General features: G+C 29.4%; 1 long non-coding RNA gene across 1 annotated transcript; it reads left to right on the top strand.

The window, feature by feature from the left end:
• The first annotated feature begins 15,193 nt into the window (after positions 1-15,193).
• Positions 15,194-17,372, top strand: LOC129292519 (uncharacterized). The gene is made up of 3 exons (XR_008588896.1): positions 15,194-15,611; positions 16,625-16,693; positions 17,016-17,372. It is a non-coding gene; the product is annotated as an uncharacterized LOC129292519 (long non-coding RNA).
• Positions 17,373-23,699: the final 6,327 nt, after the last annotated feature.

Genomic DNA, 23,699 nt, shown 5'->3' with positions numbered 1-23,699 from the left:
AAAATTAGAGACATGTGTGTCACCATATCCAAACAACTTCAAGTCAAATAAAATATAGCAAATAAACAATTCATATAATATGAAAAGTTACAAATTATGAATTAGGTAGCACTATGAATAGTTAACCACAACAGTCCTACTAGTCAATTAGTAGGTGGGGTTAAGGGGCAGCGCCCCCTAGAGCTTTTAAAAAGCTTATTTTTTTTGAATGAGTTGTTGCCTCAAACCCTTTAGATTCATCAATCATATTGAGAATCCAGCTAATAACATATGACAATGCAGACGAACAATAATGACATTGAGAACGCACATCATATGAACGCATATTAATCACATTAATATATTTATATTCATATAAATTCAGATATATGAAATGAGTTTATACATATACATATATATATATTGAAAACATCATATGAAAAACATATATGGATTTTGAAAATATCACATATAAATATCAAAAATTTCATAGCACGTTCATCTAAGGAATTCATCGCATGAAAATACTAGAATGTAATCAGCCATAACCCAACTTAAATGAAAATGTGACCCGGCTCTAGTACTACTGTTGGATAGGAGACGTAAAGGAAGATTAAAAATTTTAAATTCATATCCTAATGTGGACCGAATGAACTCATTTCAGTCAAGGTGGATAAAAGAGTTATCTTTTATTTTTCCAAACATCACAACATTCTCTTCAAGAATTTAGATCTCATGAGCTGATAACATAGGTTTGCTTCCTCTACGGATATCTACAGGAATAGCTTCCCAACATGAACAGCATGCTAGAGCTCTCTATATCTAATCTCTATCCATCTATCAATTTAGATGTCCTTTTATTTTATAGGGAATTTTTAAGGCTCACAGAGGTTTTTGTCATCAGGAGACTTTTCTTAATATTGCTTATTATTTTGCATGTCCCCTTTTCTATATAACATATAGATTACGGTTTTTGCCTACCACTTGAAGAGACAACAGAAAAGTTAGATTACATTTATCTCATAAATAAAATCTATAATATCATATCTAATTTAAATTTATCTCATAAATTCAAATTATATAACTGATATGATATTCTCTCATATCATGTTGGTTATTAAATTTAATCTATCATGTAAAATTAAACTTAAAACTAATATAATATAATATAATATAATATAATATAATATAATATATCATATATACAAATTATATTATATATATGTATGTATACACAAAAATACACATATATGTATATATATTTCAAATATATATATATATATATCACACACACACACCAGAGAGAGAGATATATATATATATAAAATATATATAATCAAATTTTATATTTTATATTTCATATATATAAATATATATATTTATTAAATAAATATTCAAATATATATATGTATGTATATAATTCATTCACTCTAGAAAAGCGTTACATTCATTAAATTTAAACACACTCAAAAATCAATAAACTTGGACATTATAGCTCGAGTTGGGCTATTTTTGTGTACAACCCTGTAGGCTCACATGAAGTTGGCAATAGACTAATTAAGCTTTTAGCTCAAAAGTCACAAGTGGCCTTTAGCAAAACATTGTAACTATCTAATTCACATAGGAATCGATGATCTAATACCACCTATCATATAATCGTATTATTTTCCATTTGTCCCGTGATATTTTGGTCAAGTATGAGATATGAAATTGTCATTCTCCTTTACTCGACCATTACTTTCTCGATCTCTAAGCGGACTGACATAACAATGGAAAAGTCGTTTATGATCATAGCCTTTATGAGGGACAAATTTTATCTTGACCACTTATATTCCTCTACACGAATATCATTAAATTCAATCATAGCCTTTATAATTACTCGGTCAAAGGTTACTTTTGATGAGGTCAAAGTTTAATGATCATTATATAGGAATCCGTAGGATGTGTAGCTCCAGAGTTAAACAAAGCTTCTATTCTATTACCGCAGACAGAAATTATAGCTTTAATTAGGTTTAGAGATGCCCTGGCCTCTTCCTGCGTCATAGCAAATACTTATCTCAGAATCATCGATCGTTGCTTTGTCATCTCAATTCCACCTTCGGGATAATACTTGGCAATATGGCCCAACTTCCTATACTTGAAACAGGACCAATATCTCCTCACATGAAACTTGCTGCAAATACTGTACTGAGGTGACCTTCCAATGCTAAAGGTAAGAGCTGGTGTGTTCAAAGCTTACTTGAAGGTTGTGAAGGTCCAATTCTGACTCCAATATTCCTCTATACTAATGCTCTCTGAACTAATCGAGTTTGAGAACCTCTAGCAAAACTCCTCTTTCCAGAAGCTCTAGAACTACTTGAGCTATAAACGGGCTTCTTCGATACACTACCCGATAAACATAGAGAAGTTGTATATCTTCCTATATTATCCCTTTTCTTCCCTGCCTCTCTTCACAGCTATTCTCACCTTATGGTACATGTCCTTATAAGTGATGATATCGAATAGAGCAATCTACTACCTATACTTTGAATGCATCTTTTCTATGAACCACTCTACCTTTCATTTTGAGTCATTGTAATTCTACAGATATGTAGAATAGGATGATAGGTCATTAAACCTATTGATGAATTCCTGTTCACCCAAATCTCCTTGTCTAAACGCATGGAACTCTTCCTCCTTCTCAGTACAAAAGGATGCCAAGAAATAATAGTCGAAAAACACCCTCTTAAACTCATTCCTAAGAGTACCTCACGCCACCAGATGGTCTTACTGAACCCCACCATCTTTTAACTGCTTCGACCAGCTGGACCATGGCTAAAGTCACCTTTTGCTCTAAAGTACAAGTCACCGTCTTGAATAATGTCTTGAGGCACTCAATCCACTGCTTGGCTTCTCTTTCTCTCATGCTGCATCAAAGATAGGTGGACTAAACCTCACATATGTCTTCCAAACTCGGTCAATAGATGGATCTATAGCAACTATCACAGTCTATCTACTACTCGAAGCTTAAGGCGGCTCGGGTCTGCTATGAGCTTCTTCTGGTACTAGCCTCTCTTGATCTTTTCTTTCCTTTGCTTGATCTGTTTCCCTTAGTAAGACATTGTGATCTCACACTATCTGTCTAATTTCAGTCATTATATCCCTCAGCTCTTCTAACAATCCATCTCCTTTACCAGCTTGTTGGGACACATTCGGTTGAACGTCTAGCACAGGCTCATCCTCAACTGGATGCTTAGACACTTGAGTGCTACATGAAGCTCGAGTACCTCTTCTTCTCATTTTCTCCCCTCCTAAGGACAAAAGTAAATGAAGGTTAAGAAAAAGGGAAAGAATATGTGTAATGAAGAATATATAAGTTGCCAAAAGTTAGGATGAATGCAACAAACAATCAGAAAAAGACCAGATCTCGAAATATGAGAAATTGATACCAACTTTAATGTAATGCCCCCACTAACATTACCATGTGCTCCAGTACAATTAATCCTAATCAATTCAAAATCATTCACTTTAAAGCTTCAAAAAACCTTGGGATCCCAAAATAAAATATTTCCAAAATCATATAGTGATATATTCGTTATAAATTATTGCACAGCAAAAGCATCTATAAACTCACAAGAAAAACATGTGCATATCAAGAAAACAAAGTGAAATTTGGTACCGTGTGCTGTGGCTCATGCCACATGCATCATGGCATGTGGTACAGAGACCACAGCTATTCGTTCTGTGCTATTCGCTATGACATATGGCCACATGCGCTACGGCGCACACACCTGAGCTTTTTGAGACAAACTTTAGATATGCTCTATTTTCACATCTGATGTCTGATTGGGATGGTTCAAGCGTCCACACGAAGTTTATTTTGAAATCTAACTAATGACACTAGTTTCATCTCAATCCGATATTTCTATCAAAAATTGAACACCCAAGTGTATTTTGACCATTTTCTGCCAAAATCTTGCTACTTAAGTGTCTCAATTTGAAACCAAACATCATTAGCTACTCTTTTTGTCTTGACCACATCCAAATGGACAATACACACCTGATTGACCATACATGTGCACAATATAAGACACACATATATATTTGCCTTGTAAACCACCTATTTCACACTTTTGAGCCAAAATCTCATTTTCATTTCTTAATCTTATACAAGGCCAAATCATTACTCATACTCTTCACACATCTCATATTCACACACCTATACATTCATCCATTAGCCCATCCAGTGATTTCACCATTTACACATATAAAAGGGCTAGGGAGCTCAACATCATCAAACATACCATAAATATAACTTATGCACATGTACTTGAATCCTAAGGCAACTTATATATATTCATAATTAATACCAACAAATTCATTACACCAAAAACCTTATAAAGGCTTAGTGAGAGGTCTCAATTTAGCTCATGTCCTTCCCCTTTAACCCACTAGCATTAAAACCTAAAACATGTGAATAACCACGGGTGATATAAAAATCTTAGTAACCACTATAGTTCATCAAATACTTATTACCATAAATAACCATGTCAAAGTAACAAAACTAAGGTAATATCACACACACACACACACACATTAAAGTATGAAAAATATCATCATTTCAAAAGAATTCCACACAAATACACACTAGCATGATCATCTAGCCACCAAACCTCCAATACTCCTCAACATGATACCATAGGCTTTTTTGAATTAACCACTTGTTGACCCGAGCACACTTTCAATGCTCAAAACACCCAACCAAAGGTAATCTAACCCACCTACTGTCTATGATTTCTCTATTCACACACTTGTGATAGAGGCATCGTTGAGGGAGTTGTCAGACTGCCTGGATGTCCTATGGTAACAATCTCATGATATGCTATACTGGATTACCCATAGTAACGGCCCGTATAATGTTGCATCAAATGTCCCATGGTGTTAGCCTGATCATATGGATTTTTCACTCATTTCTCTACACACACACATCCACACATATCCTAGGTGAACTTCCACCCCCTATGATCATTTTCTTTCATAATTTTCACTACTCATTCACATTTCCACAGTATATGATATCATATCATATATATAGATATATCAATTGAAATCAATAACCTTTCAGATTTCATTTCACAAAATAATGTTCATGCTAAAACCACTTTCAATACCAAATCATGATAAAACTCATAAAACCATAATTTTTTATTTTTGTATTTTAATTCTACACAGTTATGATAGTTAATAAACATAATAAACTATATGGTTACCTCAACCCTTCTGTCTGATAGAAAGGTTTACCTATATAGCTTCCTTACTCAAATCTCTTTCTGCTTATCTACTCATCACATACTAGAATCTACACAAAATTGACATTCAAAGTCAAATTTCACTATTGATAAAAAGTGTCAATTATCGCAATTAAATACCTAATCACTATTATTTCCACAACTCACACTTGATTACGCACATTACCACTGATTACCCCTTATTTCAAACTTTAATCTTTTAACCAAATTTTTCTCACTACTTTCTCTCTCTAGATTAGGGCAAATATTGCCTATAGTTTTAAAGTTTTATAGTTCCGACTCAAATTAGTCACAAAGTATCAGTTTAGTTTCAAAGAACCTTTCTATTACTATAAAGTAAGAAATCAACTCCTTAAAACTCCCAAATTCAATTTCTCACTAGTCAAAACTTAGAGAAAATAGGGTGGAATCAAAGGTTAAGGAAGTACGAGACTTAACCGTTAAGTAACAGGTCAAAAATGTTGTCCTTGCTCTCGATTTTTCTTGCCCTAGCACAGCCCCCTTCTATTCTCCACTCCAGAACTCTCCCTCACATTCTCCCTTTTTGTTTTCACGAGCTAGACACATCCTATTAAACAAAGTTCTGCACCATGCACCGCGGTGCATCTATCTCTCGCCACGATGCGTGGCACAGTGAGGGAAATCCTCACTATCCTCACACGCTCTGCTTCGGGATTCCACTCTTCTTCTCATATCTATTCATATAGCATTCCAATAGGCCAAAATATTACTTCACTATACAAAACCCTAATCCTACATTAAATCACTAGCTCAACCACTAATTAATCATTAATGCAGGATTAGAAATTTAGGATGTTACTTAGGGCACAATTTCCAACAATTTGAATGCATCCATATCAAAAGAAGAAATAGATTACAATATTAAAGATTGAATGATTTGGTTTTTACAAGATTGAAGCATATGTAAGAATTGGAGTTCTGAATGCTTTTATAGTTTTATAATTGAATATGAATTTTATTATTGTTTGTCATATTTTATTACTTTTTTTTAAAGGAGTCAATTGAGGAAAAATAAAAGTTATGATCCCATTAATTATGAATCAATTGTTGTTGCAAGTCTTGAAAATCCCATTCATAATGAAACCACAGTTACTCCATCAGTTTTTGAGAGGGATTATGAAGGTTTAAATCTACTATCAAGTCTAATATAAGTATATAACATTATAGCTCCATGCTTTTTTTTTTTTTACACATTCATTAGTATTAATTCTTGTTTGTTGTAGGTGATGAATATATGAATGTTCCAAAGCCCCCATATTTGCTTGATGATGTTGCTAGTGGTTCTAGTTTTTCTCATTCAACTCCTAATGTCTCAATACCTAAAGATTTGAATGAAGTTAGTGATGATTTTGGTGTTGGTGAATATTAGTTTCAAACATTTTAATGATTGAAGGGTTGTAAATGTAGGGATAAATATTTAAAATATTATATTTTATTATTGTTAGATTTTTGAATGGTCGTATTTCTATAATTATTGTTGTATTGGTATTTTGTATTAGAAATTAATTTTGGATTTGGTTTGGTTGAGTGCTTTTATAATTAGTGTCTTTTTATTTAAATTATATTATTTTAATTATAATCAGTTTGACCCTTAATTTAACTCCAGTTGAACCACAAACCTATGATCAAGTACCTTGACCAGTTTAATAACCGGTTTGGTTTTAAGTACCTCGGTAATTCTGGAATTGGATGTGACCGAAGTTATTGACTTGCTTCTTGCTGAGGAGTTGCCAATGGATCATCAAGATGACGATGGCCCAACAACTGATGCATCGACAGTGGGTGATTAAGGTCCGGCATGTTAGGCGTGATTAGAACAAAGCGGCTGATTTGATTGCAAAACATGCACTTTCAGCACCATCTGGATTTCATGGCTTTTTCCAACCATTTCCTGAACTTGCTTGTATTATGCAACAGGATTGGTCTAGGCAGAAATCCACGGAGGATATTTAGTTAGTTTTATCTTTGTGGATGCTTCTTTTTATTAAAATAAAAGAATTAACTAAAAAAACAATATAATAACCTCTACTATTTTTATTTCCATTCGTAATTAAGAGTTTTCTCGATCTGTTGCAATTGCCTCTGTAGTTCGTAGTTGTAGCATAATTACGTTCCTTTGTCATCACAAAAGGCTCTACCTAAAATCTGGAACCAGATCTTCTCATAAGATTTTCTCTATGCTTTCCTGCATGAAGACACAAGATGGATTGAATGGCCCGGATGTTGTGCTGCCCAAGGACATGGAGAGAAAATCTTTTGAGAGGACCTGGATTCATAAAAACTTGTTGGGTTGTTAAAGTTGTGAATTTCTCATCCTTAAATGATCTACATATTTTTTATACAATTACTAATCATTCAAAGGCCAAGCCAAGTAGGACCATATTGACAGCAAAGCTCTCTTAACTAGTATTTAAATTACTGCATATCCAAAACTTAAATTTGAGATTACTAATTAAAATAGCACAATCCCTTACCAATTGAACTAAAATAATCTATATATTATCTACAAGCGTTTATTTATTTTCTCCAATGCAACTTCTTTAATTTATGTTGTCCAACAGTTCCTCAAAAGCAATTCATAATTTCATTGTTTTTGGGTGATAAAAGCTGTAACCTACGAGGAACGTAACAACCTAACAATGTCACCATTACTCGCATCACTAGTTATCCTCTGCTACTTTTTTTTTTTTTTTAAATCTTGTTTCATTTATTTCATAAATGAGACATATAGTTCTTTTACATTTATTCAAAAAAATTGAGAACAATAGAAGTGGCTGTATCACTTGGACGTTATTATAAAGGTGAGCAAATAGTTTTATAAACTCTTTCTGTATAAATAAAATGCGACCACAGTTCTAATGTTTGAAATGAAAAGGACATAAAAATACCAAGAATTAAAAAAAATAATGAATAAAGAACAAACATTAAAAAAAATGATTACTCCCTTTGTTCAAAAATATAAGGTATTTTTTGAGGAGTTGGATGTTTAAAAATATAAGGTATTTTTAGTTTTTTGAGGTGTAATCATTGTATTTTTTTTCAAAAATATCCCTATTGATAGTGACTTTATATTTATTGTATGGTGTTTAATAGAGGTAAATATGAAAAAATAGGATTAGTTTAAAAGTAGGTAACTATTTTATTGAGGGGTGAAATTCAGTTAAAAATAATTTATATTTTTGAACGGAAGAGTTTAACATATGGTTAGTTCTAAAAAAAAACTCCTTCTAAAATTTAAATAGTGATTAGAAACAGGTAAAAATGTTTTCTTTATTTGTTTTTTTTTTTGCCAGGATGTTTTCTCAATTACTAAAAAACAAGAAATAAAGGAAACTTATATTTTAATGGTATAAAAAATATAAGATTTCAAATACATTTGTCAAAATCTTCCCTTTAAAAATTTTAGATACAGTAAATCTAATTTATAAATATAAAATTAATGACAAAAAACATGTTTTTTTTAAATTGGTGTGTATCTTTTTTAGTCAATATCCTTCCTCTTTTTTTTTTTTTTGCTATGCAAGGCAAAATAACAATAATTTTCAAACATTAATTTAAAAATGATCCAAAACTCTAATGCTGAGGGCTCGGCAATGTAGTTTTAGTATTCATATCAATGTCAAAGGAGATAAATAAAGGAAACAAATAAACCAAGAAGCAGTTATTACCGAAGCGCCAAGACTTTTCACTAGAAACACAATTATAATGCAAACATTAAAGTCCAAAAAGAAAAAAAAAAAGCAAAAGAACAAAATAGAATACAAAAACGTCAATGAAAAAAAAAACAAAGAAAAATGTACTCACCCTAGCTCACCAAAATGTAAAATCAAAAGAAGCATTTTTTTGAATTGAGAGTAGTCACCGCATCCTTACAAGCACATGAGCAAGAGGGTCAACCTCTAGTAGTTAGGCAAGCCACATATCACGATTGCAGTAAGGTTTTTCAATCGCGGATGATGCTGCCTGAAAAACCAAAGTTCAAGCTCACAATCATTTGTATAGGCCGTTTGAAATAGCCTACTGTAACAATTAAACTCAGCTATAATGATGTAAGAATTACCATTGAATTTGAAGGTCAACTTATGTTGATGCCCACGCCTATCATACACTAATATAGAAGCTCTGCCTTTATAAACATATTTATTCCCCTTTATCATGGGGGAAATTTCATCTTGTGCATTAAGTGATAGTTTCAAATTAAGTGTATTCATAAAAATTTGTCTCTGTTCTCACAATCTTAACCAATTGTTCTGAATCATTTGGAATAAATTTCTCAAGGAAACTAACAATGTCAAGGACATATTTATCGTCTTTATTTTCTAGTTCTTCAAGGAGGTTCATAAATTCCATTATAAAATTATCCAAATTTTCTGCTTCTTCGATTGGCATCACATATGGTAAAATAAATGGAAAAAGTTAAGAAAAATATTAAATGAAATATATAAATAAACATAATAAAAGGACTAATTGAGCTATATTATAAAGAAAAAACTTATTTTCCTATTTGCTATACATAAGGTAGTTAGCACGATTCTATGAATTATTATTTTGAATTGTGTAAAACTGAGATTACTATGTTCCCTTTCACTTTCACACCCTCTGAAATTATTGAGCTTTTGTACTAATGATTTTTTTTAATATATAAAAGGAAATAAAAAAACTACAATAACAAAAAAAAAAAGGCTTTGTAAAGCCTGGTGAAAAAGACAACAGAGTGACATGTGAAAAAGAAAACATAAGAGAAACTTGAGAGGGGAGAGTTTAGTGCCTGCCTTGATGCACAACTTCTCTGCAGTCACTTCTCTATTTAAAACCTCGGTTATGCAAAGGAATTTCTTTTTATAGCCTATGAATGAATAATAAATAAATAGTAGACAAGCATGAAAAAGTAAATAGTAGGCTAATGTTTAGAGGTGAGAATCAAGGTGAGCCCGACTCTTAAAAGTCTAGCCCTTATAGGCTTGGCCCTCAAGGGATCAAGCCCTAAAATTCGATTACCTAAAATTTGATCTAATTTTGAGGCTCGACCCATATTTATAGGGCTCAAAAGTAGGCCCTTAAGCCCTCTTTCTTGAAAAAAAATCAAACATTTTAATTCAAATAGAATATTTTAAAATTTAATATAAAATAAATTAAAATCTTACATAAAATTTAATATAAAATTTGACAAAGATTTAAAATTTTAAATTTAAGATGAAGATTAAAATTTTTATCAATATAAATTTAAATTCTCTTCATCTAAAAATAAAATATTAGACCTTTCAAATGTAGTGTGTGTGTATGTGTTTATTCTCAGTGTGTGCGTGTTTGTTTTAGGCCTATCCTTTAGGCCTATCCTTTATTCTCAGTGTGTGTGTTTTAGGCTCATCTTTTATTCTCAACTTTACTAATGTCTCACAGGGTAGCTCATAAAATTGAATGACGAGATTGGAAAACTACAGAAAGGATATGTGTTCATTTCTGTCGCATATTATTTCTTTAATCAAATTATAGGGAGAATTATAATCAAATTCTAAATAAAAATTAATTATTTCTTTAATCCATTTACAAGTCAAATATGATCTCTATTCATGTGCTAAACTTTAATATTTTTAAGTGAATAAGACTTGTAAACAATTAATTTTATTTTATTTTATGGGACTTATATGTGATTCTCCTTAAATTATACTTGTAGACAACAATTATACTATATATATTAAGAAATAAAATACCATGTGGAAAAATTAAATTTGGTGCTCTGAACTTGTTGATTACTAACTGACATCAAAATTAATAAATTTCACATAAATTAACAGCATCAATTTTTCGATAGAAGACTATTCAAGTTTTTTCATTCTCAATATTGTTTAAAGTTATCTTTACCTATTTTTCAACCCTTTTTTAATCAACTTATCTCCACAGCTGACAATTATGAGATTAATCAGTCAAGAAATTTAAGCACCATTTAAAAAGTTGTTATCTCCCAAAAGATGCTTGTCATACACACATTCAAGATTCGAACTATGGGATGATGCTCAAGGGACTGAAGCCATTATTATCTGTCACATCCACTTAGTTCTATTTTCTATCCCTTTAATACTATGTTTATATAATGTAAGGTAAAGGTATATTTTTATTCTTAAACTATTTTTTGAGAAATACCTACTATCCTAAACACCTTATCATAACAATATTTCTGTTAACAAAATTAAAATGGAACAATTTAATACCATGTTATTAAATACCAAAATGTCCGTTCACTATGATTTAGTGGGTCCCCCTTGTTATGACATTTGGTGTTAGTTGTCAATACCTTGCTCATTTTTTATAAATTATTTAATGTATTTTTATCCAATAAATCATGATATGTAAATTTTAATGTGTTAATAATGTTAATAACAAAAGTTTGTTATAAAATAATATAACAGTCGAAGAAGATTTTTATAATACAAAACATAATTGAGACAATGTTTTGTATTATAAAACAAGCTAGAAAAACCAAGAATAATTGTAATTTCTATAATACAAAACATTAAACCAAGCTTCATTATAGTCATAATAATTATAAACTTAGTCATTATAATTTTTTTAAAATTTTTTTGCTGTAAAAGGAGAATACCCTCAAGTGGTGGGAATAAGAACTTTTAGTATCTTTATCTGATTGTGTGGATTTCCTTTTGTCTCTTTATCAGCTATACTGATGCCACTAGAATATACTCATAGCATTCTCTATCTTTTCTCAAATTGGTTGGAATAGAATTCTAGATTTCCTCTTTAAGATGTGGAGAAAATATTGCCTGTATAGTTTTAATAATGGATGTCCTTCTAAATTCGGGTTCCACTGTGCACACAGTCATGATATATTCTTTTGGGACATATTGGTTGAATTTTGGATGTTTAGAAGTGATGGCTTTTGAAGTAGTGGCTTTAGATGTAATTTACTCATATGTCTGTGGTCTAGAAGATTTGTCTGATACATAATCTTCTATTCTCATTGGACAATTTGGCTTTTTGGGTGTATTTGGCTGTATAGCTATACTTTTTCCTTGATCTTTCTTACTCATCTTTACTTTTCCCCTATAGAAATTCTCTTGTTAAAAACTCTGGCAAAGAATTTTTTTTCCTTTTATAAACTATATTTTGAAATCAAAACAAGATAAAATAGCTTACTGTTTGGCAAAATTTGTTTTGACATCAAATTTTTAACATCTTTTCGCAAAACATCTTTGGTTGCTTTACAATCTACCTTTATTAAAAACTTTTGGTTTATCAAATCATCTTGAAATTTTATAACACAGAAAATGATTGATAAAATTTCCTTTTTGATGGTGAAATATTGCTGTTGAACTTTTGACCATACTTTTAAATGGAATCTTACTATTTTCTCTTTATCTTCTTCCTTTTGCTTTAAGATATTGCCATATCCTAATTCTAATACATCTGTCTCCACTATCTTAAAAAGTTGTCGGGTTAGCTATGCCTAGGCAGTGTAGGCTTTTGACTTGTGACTTAACTTCTTTTACTATATTTGTCATCTTGTCTAACAATTATGGTGAATTTTTCGACAGTCTTTTGAAAAGTAAAGCCACCTTTATTCTTATTTTTAGGAAAGAAGTCCGCAACATACTTGGAAATAAGCATATTAACTGCATAAGCTTTTCCTTTTACCCTATAATGTATACTAATAATAATATATTACGGAAATGATAATTAAGGACTGGGTAAAGACTGATAACAATTTAAGATCTTGAAATATTGAGATGTCAAAAAAGAACAACTATCTTTATTTGCAATTATTTGTAATTAAAATATCTCCCATGAATTTAAGAAAAATTAGTTGAGAATTTAAGAGAGATTACTTGCTAATATATGGAAGAGTCAATTGTGAACACTATAGTTTTAAGAATATACACATCGTCACTTGTAAATATTTGAAAAGTTACTTGTAAATTTATGAAAAGTCTATAGTGATTGAATATTCAAAAAATATGAGAAAGTCCCTGAATTATTGATTTAAAATTAAGATTATTCATATTCATTCAAGATTGACATTCAATATATTTACAAATAACATTCTTTAAATTCACAAATGACTTTTCCTTAATCATAAGATCAATAAAGAGGACATTAGTTCCCAATATGATTCACTTTGTTGATTGCAAAATACTTATATTGTAAAATTTTTAAATTATCATTCTTTTTCTCATAACACCCCTACTAAATCAGCAAAAAATAACAAAATAAATTAAAAATCATTAAATTTATCTTATATTGAAGATAAACTATTTAATAAGGGAAAATTTAGAAAATAATAATAATTATAATTTAGAACAAAGTTTAGAAGGCAAACTAGCTTTTAACAACTTTTTATAACTAGAGGTACCTAATTATTGATTTCTTGTCACCTTTCATCTCATATGCTTATCACTAGAGAAAGTTACTATTGTTTTTGTACGGTGGATAGGAAAAAATAGGGGATCAATGCCATTTTTGCAGCAGTAAAAATATGACTTTAATAATAATATCAAGTTTTGTTTCTCGGCATTTTCATTAACTTTGGGAGTTGTTTTGTACTGTAAAAATAATACTCTCTTCGTTTAAAAATATAAGATATTTTTTGAAGAGTTGGATGTTAAAAAATTAAGACATTTTTAATTTTTTGAGGTGTAATCATCGATTTTTTTTAAAGTGCCCTTATTGATAGTGACTTTATATTTATTATAGGTGTTTAATAAAGGTAAATATAAAAAAATAAGATTAATTTAAAAGTAAGTAATTACTTTATTATAAAGTAAAATTTAATTAAAAATATTTTATATTTTTGCTAATTTCCTTATTCAGCATTTAAAGTTTTATACTCTGCGCCTTCCTCTTTTTCCATTGCGATCAGTGCCATACTGTGAATTGATGTTAAGGAGGAAAGGGAACGTAGTGGAGTAGGGAAGATGCACATGGTAACAAATTCTTGAACAAAATGGAATATAATATTGTTTGGCATGCGAAATCGTCTTTTAAATATTTTTAATATTATGTTTATTAATATAAAACTATAAAAACATTTAATATTAATCTGATTGGTCTTTCTTGCTCATTAAAGAATGAGTACTATGAAACTCATCATTTTTTATGAGCCCTGATCCATTCAAATTCAATTTTTTTTTTTTTTTATTGTGCATTTATTTAAAAAAATTTAAAAAACATATAAAAAATTAATAAATCTGTTCATTATCAATTTGACTAATATAATTTTAATTTAGATAGTCAAATTTAATATAAAATTTTTTATAATTATATAATTTGACTATCTAAATGTACTTTGAACAATTCAAATATAACTGAATGACCCTATTTAACACTAAAAAGTTTTGTAAATTTTATAACTTGACCATTTAGATGTGTTATGCATAATCCATATTTTATAAAATTTTATAATGTTTATATTAATAAATGCAACATTAAAAATACTTAAAAATTAATTTAAACAAACGGTATAGATGATTTCAGAGTGAAATGGAAAATCCAGATTGAGCCACGCTGAGGAGCATGCGGTAACCAATGCAGACACATTTGTTTCACCGTCATTTCCACCCTCCAAATGCAATGACCAGGGAAGAAAAATAATAAATACTAATAATAAAATAAAATTAATTAATTAAATTATTAAAAGGTGTTTAAAGTTTATTTTTATTATTTTTAGAGCAAATATATCAAGGAGAAATTATGGTTTAGTGGACTTTATACAAATTACATTATTGATAGGTCTAAATTTGAATTTTCACGAGGCAAGAGTGAAAATTTTACCTTTTAGCTTTAACTTAAGACAAAATTATGAAAATGCCCTTCTGTTAAATTAAATAAACTAAGGGAGAAAGAGATAAGGAGCAGAGCATGTTTCTCTTCCATTTGGGATCAAATTCAAGAACCATCAAGAGAGAGAGAGAGAGAGAGAGAGAGAGAGAGAGAGCCGAACTGGGGGGTTACCTCTGCCGTCTCTGTCTTCTTCTTCTTCCTTCATCGTCTTCAACATTGCTGGTGGTGTGTGCGCTGCTACCGTTCGCCCCATCTACAGCAGCTATTTTCTCCTCTATTTCTTGTCATCGAGCTCTTGTCTTTTCTTTTCCATTCTGTCTGATCGAAGGTGGTAAGCATGTTAAACGCTGGGCTGTTGTTGGAGATCCGACAATGTTGTTGCTATTCTCGGGATCGTGGAAGCTACCGATCTCTTCTGCTCATTTACATGCCATCGTTCGAGTTCTTTTTTTGTTCAGTATGCTGATTCTTCTTCCTTCTTGCTCTGTTCATCCGCTTGAGATTTTGCTTCTTAGCTTTGTCACGTTGAGTGAGGTGAGATGCTTCAATCCTTCTTATGATTTTGCTGTGGTTGTGACATTCCTTGCCCTGTTTTGCTGTGAGATTTGTGGAGGGGGAGAATTTATTTAATTTATTAATTTATCAAATTATTTATTTATTTTTCTTTCTTTTAGTTAAGATCGATTTGAGGAAATGAAATTTAGGAAGCTAATTATTTGTATATTTATGTTAAAAAAGTTTTGAGAAGATGAAATCAAAGAGAAAGAAGTTGATTCGAGTTTAAGTATGAAGGCACAAAAGGTACTTGACAAAATGATTGTTAGGAGGAGTTTGCTTAATTTTGTATTTTTCTAGAAGTTCATTAATCCTTGTGAAAAGCATGTTTAGTTTAGGTGTTATTGATTCATGAATTTAACTTGTAGGTTGCAAATTAAAGGAATTTGATTATGAATTCATATGTAACTAGTTAAACTCCTGAGAATAGTATGGTTATGGATAAATTGTTGGATAAAGGCTGGAAGATTCAAAAATTTTAATTCCATGGTTGGAATAATGCACCTAAAGTGTTTGATGCAAAGATTTAAAGAAAACTTTATCTCAAGTAAATAGATTGGTATGGCTAAAGTATTATAGAGGAAATTAATGACATGAATGATAATGCTTTGACATTGTTAATTGTAAATTTAATTGGGTTTTATCATAGGAGTTTATGTAGAAAGTTATTGATATCTTGTTTGAGCTCTAGATTATTGGGAGTATTGAAGTTAGAATTTTATAAAGTATATTATCGCTTTAAAAAAGGCATACTTAGATGCTTGAAAAAAAATGGTTGGGACAAGAGAATTAAAAGTTACACATTTTATCAAATGGGTTGGAATGTTGCACATTAGATGTTTAGTAAAAAGCCTAAGAAGAAACCTTTATGTGTAATTTTGTTATTGAAACTTAAAGTTTTATTACTAATTCTGGTTGAGTGAATTCTCACAAAGAGAGACTTGTTGGTTCAAAAGTAAAGTTCATTAAGATCTTATTATTTAATATTATAGGATGGTTGTGAGAAGGGTAGCTCGATTGGAGTTGTAAGAAGTGAGTTTTGAACTATGAAAGTACTACAGGTAAGTGGATAGCATCCCAACTGACTTTGCAATAAAGATTTCATTTACTACAATAGTACATTTTTGTGCAAAATGGTTTTAGTAACAACGATGTGGTTATTGAATAGTTTGTTTATTAAACTTAATTATTTTGTGAAATTATCTTTATCAGTTTTGAAATTTTAATTAATTAATAAATATAAGTTTGGACTTTGATCATGAGATTTCATGCTATTGAACATTGGGTTGATACAGAGAATGATTCATACGAGTTTGACTTTAAAAATGAAAGTTTTATTGTGAAAATGATGAACTTCTCGCATGTTTAAAAATGGATTTGAAGGGGACTTTATACAGAACACTGGTTGCTAACGGCAGTTCCGTTAGCCCTTAGTGCGCCATGGTTCACCTAGCTAGCAAAGTGCTTATAGGAGGTGCTAGCCCCATGCGATGGCCAACGCACGTGGAATGGAGGGATGGTTATTCATGAGCATCATACTCACATTTGATTTCGTGGCTTTGAGCTGCGTTTGGTTAGCATTACTCTCGTGGACTGTGTGTCCACATTTGTTTCGTGGCTTCGGCTGCATTTAGTTATTGACCCTTGTAGATTGTGTGTCCACATTTGTCTTCGTGGCACAAGCCGTGTTTGGTTAATTATCCTCGTAGACTGTGTATTCACGATTGTTAATTGTTCTGATAAGCCGCTCTAATTATGAATCTGATTATTTGGTAATTTTATATTCCATTGATTTTATTTAAAAATTTATTTACAAGTATTATTTCATTTATGTGGTTTCTTAAAATCAAGTGATATTAACATTTGTTATGATAGTTCAATGATTTAAGATTTTATTCAAAATTTTATAGAGCTATTCTATTCTGAAATTTATATATTTTTTAATGAAAATTGTTGTCTCTTTAACTTACATGATTATTTCAAACTTTTCTTTTTTATTCATGTTAAATTATTTATTGTTGGGACATTATTCATTGAAAAATTATTTTGGTCTCAGATAGCATAATTGACGTGGTACGTCTTGCTTACCAACAATGGTTGTTTGCGGAATAGAATGGACGCTAGTTCTATAAATATGTTTTATTGATGTAACTATGAAATTTATATATTATGTCATGAGATATATAATTAGGTGCTCCACATAACTTACAATTAGAGTCTTTAATTTATTATACATTTTGTCTACTGGCTGGAAGGAGTTGAGCTCCTGATTGACATAATGTTTAAGGAAAATTTTTTTTTGTGATAAAGAATTTGAGAAATCTTATTTACAGAGGAGGTTTTGTTAAAATTTTTACAAAATGTTGGAATAATTATTATAATGATTAGTATCAACAGTATAAAAAGGTCAGTGTAAAGCTGAGTATATTTTAACTAAATGAAATGAATCTTGAATTTGTGGCTTATAGAATATGTGATGTTGTTCACGTTCTGTGCTGATCACCCCCTATTATTAGGGTGTGACACCAAAACTTGACTCAAGCTATATATTCCTATACACACTCACGCATTAGAGAATTAAAAAACTGTAGACATATACCCTGCACTTGTCTCTTTCTTCATTATCATCAATGTCAAACTGAAATTTGATACCAAAGAGAAAGAGGAACATAATAGAGTAGAGGAGCATATTTATTTTTAATTTTATAATTTTTTCAAAATAATAATATTTTGTTTTTTATCTTTCTTTTCTCTCACAAATAAATAAAATTATTTTTTAAAAAAGAGAACTTTGAAACGAGTTTTCAAAAAGTAAATAGATAAATAAAATTAAAATGCATTATTACCAATTAACACACAGAGATGCACATGAATATAGTGATTTTATCCCCCCAATTCAAACATTTTGTTATCTTTTTTTTTCTCCCAAAAGTAAACAAAATTATTATTAAAATTAATAGAACTTTAAAAAATATTATCAAAAATTAAATAGACAAATAAAATTAAATTCATGTTATATATATATATATATATATAACAATTTTATTCTTTTTTTTTAATTCAAACACTGTAAAATTTAATTTGAATTATTGAGGGGCACTTGGATCAACTAGTTGAAGGGATTGAATATTTGAATTAGTTTATTCTAGATCTTGAGTTTTAGTCTTAGGATATGCAATGTTAAATAAAATATGCCTTTTCCAACATATTTAAATACTTTAATACCTTCTAAAGAGAACTAAATAATTTAAATATGTTTAAGTTGCCAATGGCTTGTAGTCAATGTTTTAAGACTTGAACTAGTGGACTAATCAAACTGTTACTTGGATACAAAAATGGCTCAGTTTGACACGGTAACTTTTTTTTGAGCCCAGCAGTTTCGACACAATCAGAATTAACCCAAAATGGTTGGACCATTTTGAATTGATGACAATAATGATGTTTTTTATATTTTACCTAAAAGTTATTATATTTTTTAATTCAACATTTAAAATTATTTATTTTTTGAAATTAAAATTTAGGTGACATAATATTTAAAAAATACTTTAAAAATAAATTTTTTATTAAAATATACTTTGAGCTAGTATAAAGGGTAATAAATTTTGAAGTCATATATTGTTTTCAAATTTTTGATATGCAAAGAAATAACAAAATTTAGAATAAAATATTATATTAAGTTTTTAAAATGCACAGAATAAAAAATATGTTATTATTTAAACCTTGTGATATCAATGTCACACTCATTAACCGTAGCTGACACAATGTAAAAGTAAATTTTTTAAAAAAATTATATGTTTAAAATCATATTTCTATTTAAATATGCATGGAGTTAATAAATTTTGAAATAAAACAAGAAATAGCACAAAGGTAATAAATTTTGGAATCATCTATATTTTTAAATTTTTAATATTGATAGATATAATTAGTATTAGAATAAAATACACTATTTAAACTTATGTACTTTTAAAATTAGGGGCTTTTCCATAAATAGGCCATATTATAAGACCAAGTAAAAGAAATAGCCTATCTTTTTTTAAATTTCAAAAATGGCCTTTTTCCTATTTAGATTATAATTAATTTACAAAATTGCCCTTTTTAATATCTGTTTTTTTTAAATACCAGGAGATTCAAAATGTAAGAAATCTCTAGAATGAGAGATACAAATACAAGAGAGAAGACGGAACTCGATGCGAGAGAGACAAACATGAGATAACAGAGCAGTGTGAGTGAACCATGGTCATGACGGTGAGAGACAAACACAAGGTGAGATACATCAATAGTACTTGACGAAATAGAGCACGCCAATGGGGAAATGGAGTTACAGATTCATGATTTTTTTATTTTATTAATTTAGGTATTTTATTCTTTATGATAGGCTAAGAGTCCAAAATTTTTTGTGAACTATGTTTGATCTATTTGGACAAATGATTATATATTTTTTATGTTATTGATTTGTAATACTACATCATTGATAGATGATTGCATATCAATTATGAACAAGTTTATGGCTAATTATTTGTTATGTTGATCTACCATAGTATATAAGTGATATACTATTATATATCATTGATATATAAGCCATATCAGTGAAAACTTATTAATTTATTTATCATTGATATACAGACGTATATCAGTGATGTAATATCGCAGGTCAGTAATGGAGTTTCATCTTCAATGCCTAATGTCCTCTTCGTAATATTTAGGAAAAAAAGAGGGGAGGGAGAGGAAAAGCTTTGTGATGAAGATGGTGATCCACGCAAATCGAATCAAAAATTCTAATGAAGAAAAGCAATGTACAAGAGATGAATATGATGATCCAAGAAAATTAGATCATAAAATTTGATGAATAAAATATTTAGAAATAATAAATCAAAGAAGGAGAATGCACAATATGATTTTTGATGATAAAAATGAAAGATCCAGTCAGTTAAATATTAATTAAATCAGATATATTTTGTTTTAGTAATAAATTTATTTTGGGGATAAAAAAAGAAAAACATATCTAATTGATTTTATGAATGGGACATATTTCAAAATATTCAAAAAATTCATTCATAATTTATGGGAGTTGTATTTTTTGAGGCTATTAAGCTAATTTTCTCTTTTCTCTTTTCATTTTTAAATAAATTATAATTATTATTTTTAAAATAAAGAAAATTTTTATTAAAACATAAAAAGAACCTCTAGCAAAGACTCCTGAAGGCAAAACTAAAGTACTAAATGAAAGTTGAAACAACATGAACTACAGACTTGATAGAAACAAAAACTAGACTTACAAACTCAACTGAACAAAAATTACAAATGAAGACAAAATTACAAATATGAGAAAAAACTCTAGAAGATAAAGACCCAAAAGGCCAAAGCCATGCATTATATGAACATGGAGAAGTTGAAAAAAAGAACTAGCATGAATTTCTTATGAAACCATCGGTTTGAAAACTAGTTCATTGCCACCACTTTAGAGCTTGACGAGTGAGAAAATGAAATGATAATTATGAATTGAATCATAAATATCATAAGTTTGTCTCCTCTAGGATTTGACTGCTAGAGCTTGAACTCAAGAAGCCATGGTAGTGTTTGAAACATTGCATGATCATAAATGACATAACCCAAGATGATACAGACAATACCATGACAAGGAAAATGAAAATAGAGACAGGATGAATGAAAATAGGTTTATTCAGGAAGGAAGTTGATTGAGAACCGGTTAAGATACCTATTGAAAAAACACAACAAAGAAAAATGTATTGATGCGACTATATGGAGTGATAGCTAGTTTTAAAAAAAATAACATTGATTGTGTGATTATAAGGTGTAACCTAGCTAGTTTGGTTCTTTATACTTTACAATATAATCATCCTAGGAATGTTAATTATGTGCATCTTTTGTTTCAACACTATGAATTCAACATATTTAGTAAATTTAATAGTACGTTAATGCATAAACGATACCCAATGTTCTGAGGCTTTAAAATAATAATCATTATTTTGCTTTGAGAATGTAAATAGAAGTTGGTATCTAGTCCGACCATGCAGCACAATGGGAAAACCAGCATGAAGTCTTTGAAGTGTAGTCTCTCCAAGCAAAGGTAAGAGATTACCCACAACTGTTGCAAATAGTAGTTTCATCCTTGTCCCTTGGGTGTCAGCATCCTAAAGCAGTTTATCTAACCTCTTTTTGAAAAGCAAAACAAAATGATGGGATCCTTTGTCAATATTCCCCGTAAACTCAATATTAGTGATTATTTGGTTGATAATCTCTTTTCTTGTGCATCATCATTTGGAGGCAACTTCTCTAGCCATTCGATCCATGAATCATGGGCATCGTCCATTTTTCCTTTGAATACAAACTACTTTAGTTTGATGTAGAGAAAAGAGTGAGATTTGATTTCAAGAAGTGAAGTGAGAGTGATTGGGAAGAGGATATATAACTAGAACTTTAATTTGTTGGGTAAGTACTTATGGTCCAAGCCAGTCTCTTGCTATGCTCTGTGCATGCTAAATGCATGTGGCCTATAGAGGTTGTTGAGATTCTAATCAAGAAGTGATGAGGCCATTCCCTGTGCTAGAAAATAAATGTGATTCTTATGTAATAGAAAGATTAGTTCTTTTGATTTTATTTAGTTTTTATTTAGGGAAAGTTAATTTGGCAGTTCTTAAACTTTCATTCAATAATACCATTACATGCATCCATTGCACTTTTCAAGGACCAATGGAGCTTTAAATTGTTTGAAACATGTTGATGTTTATTCTAATAGATGATTGTGTATAGGTAGTGACTAAGCATCCAGTTGGATTATTCTGCCATGTAGAGGATGACATGGCTTAAATGACTTTGACCAAATATAAGAAATGAAGAAAGATAAGCAAATAAAGTAGAAACATGGATACATTAAAAATCACCTGTGTTTACCTATGTTTTTCTTGGTAATAAACAAAGGAAAACATAAAAGAATTTGTAGGTGCAAGGATGTGTGTTTACCATTTTTATAACCCTCTGTGTGTATTTACTTTAGCTCTATATTTCTAATGACATCTCATGAAATAAAGGATAAGGTGAACTCTTGCTGCAGGCAAGAATTAATTTTAATTTTATATTTATTAAAATAAAATTTATAATTTTTTTTGATAAATATGTTGAATTTGTATAGTACTGACCTAATTTGGATAGTCTAATTTAATATTATAATTTTTTTAAATTGAGTATATACATATTCTCTGGACAATTGAGATTCAATATTAAATTTTTATTTACAAGGTCTAGATTTAAATTTTTTTATTTTAATAATTACAATTTTAAAAAATAAAATATATAATCTTTGAACTAGAAATTTTTAAAAAATATTTATTTAAAAAATTTTAAATTTTAAATTTTAAATTTAGACTGTATAGAATGTATCTGGGTAGTCCATATATAAAAAAATATAAAAAATTTAATATTAAATTAAATCATTCAAATTAAATATAGATCAGATTAAGCATGAAAAGATTTATTAAATTTTTTAATAATTTTTGCAATTTTTATTTTTAAAAATATTAAATTGATTCTTTCAATCTAGAAATCTGAATGGTTCGGATTGCATCACCATTAGGGTGATGAATACCAAAGATAGATCCTATAATTCACATGGTGTATACAGTATTGACTATTGAGTAATAAATTCTCGAATAAAATACAATATTTTGGTTTTTTTAATAATACCAATATTTGGGTTTTATACATGCATATGGTAATGACTTATAAAATATATTATACTAATAATATAATATATTATACTAATGTTTAAAAAAATGTTATACTAAATTATAAGTTTATCTTCTAATTTCATATAAAATTTTAATTTAGGTTTTTAATTTTATAAAGTATCTTTTCATTCTTCTAGCTCTAACATTGTTAATTTTAAATGATTATTTTGTGTCAATCACTGTTATTTAAGAAAAAATAAATTTAATATGTTAATATTTGATAATGTTTTCTTAATATTTAAAACTTTAATATAAATTTTTTAATGAAACCAATGGTGTTATGATTAAAAGACTGATAAAATATTTTATATAATTAAGAGAT

Source organism: Prosopis cineraria, unplaced genomic scaffold (assembly GCF_029017545.1).
Source record: "Prosopis cineraria cultivar Desert tree isolate PC_DT_omini unplaced genomic scaffold, ASM2901754v1 PC14, whole genome shotgun sequence".
Lineage (NCBI taxonomy): Eukaryota > Viridiplantae > Streptophyta > Magnoliopsida > Fabales > Fabaceae > Prosopis > Prosopis cineraria.
Note: the sequence above shows the minus strand (reverse complement) of the source record. Positions and strands in the feature narration are given on the sequence as shown.